Source organism: Xiphophorus maculatus, chromosome 10 (genome assembly GCF_002775205.1).
Source record: "Xiphophorus maculatus strain JP 163 A chromosome 10, X_maculatus-5.0-male, whole genome shotgun sequence".
Classification (NCBI taxonomy): Eukaryota; Metazoa; Chordata; class Actinopteri; order Cyprinodontiformes; family Poeciliidae; genus Xiphophorus; species Xiphophorus maculatus.
The window spans coordinates 25,230,157-25,231,337 of NC_036452.1; positions in this window are offsets into that span (position 1 = coordinate 25,230,157).

A 1,181-nucleotide genomic window follows, 5' to 3' on the forward strand; every position below is an offset into this window, starting at 1 on the left:
TGCATTTGGCAATAATCTTAGTCGGGGTTTTCCAACCTTTTTCACCATCCAGTTTTATCCTGACGTTCTGTCCTGGTTGTAGTGTGGGAAGTGATTGTGCAGAATGATGGCGATCATAGAAGAACCGATACGCTGACTTTGTCTGATTGTCCTTTTTCTGCACCAGTTCTTTGTCCACCGGAGCAGCTTGCAGCTTGTTCTTCAACATAGGAAGTGTAGTTCTAACCTCTTTTCCAATCATACGTAGTGCAGGGCTCACGCCTGTCATCAATCATCAACGACTATAGACCTGATGCCCTGACATCTCACACCATGAAGGTCATGGAGAGACTCCTGTTGGCCAATGAATAAGCAGACAAGCGTATTCATGGCTGTGTGCTTATTCAGGGTAGTTTGTTTAGGGTAGATAAACTAACTCCATGGAGTTGGAGTTGATGATGCCATCATACACGTGCTTCAACAAATCCATTCTCAACTGGACAAAACAGGCAGCACTGTGTGAGGATCATGTTATTTGATTTCTTCAATGCAGTAACACAATTCAGCCTGATTTGCTTTGTCAGCAAGTCCAAAAGACACAGGTGGAAACCTCAACAATCGGACCACAGTTTGTGAGACTGAAGGACTGCATGTCTAACCAGGTGGTCAGCAACAAACGAGCACCACAGAGCACTGTACTCTCACTATTCCTTTTCATTCTGTACACTTCAGACTTCCAACACAAGTCCAGATTTCTGTCATTTACAGAAATACTCGGATGACTGTGCAGTTGTCGAGTATCTTCAGTCAGAGGCTTTTTCAGATTTACTGTAATGCAGACCGCTACCAACAGCCAACATACCATCTTTAATAACTCTCTAAAATTGAATTAATGAGCTACAATAATATTTAATTTCTCTTTGAGATTAATAAAGTAGGGCATTTTTAATTGAATTGAATTTACAGATATTTATATGCCTTGTTATTTTATTTATTTATCTATCACTGAGGATACCACAGTAATTTTATTATGTTCTGTTCTGAAATATGTCAAAAAAAATCTATCCGATGAAAGATCCGTTTTTCAAGAGAAATATGACGTAAAATCTCGCGAGATTTCAAACTAATGGCGCTCAGGAGTTGAGTGACGTCTCTTTTGGGGATTGGTCCGTTTGTTGCAGTTTAAACGTTGACCGCGCAGC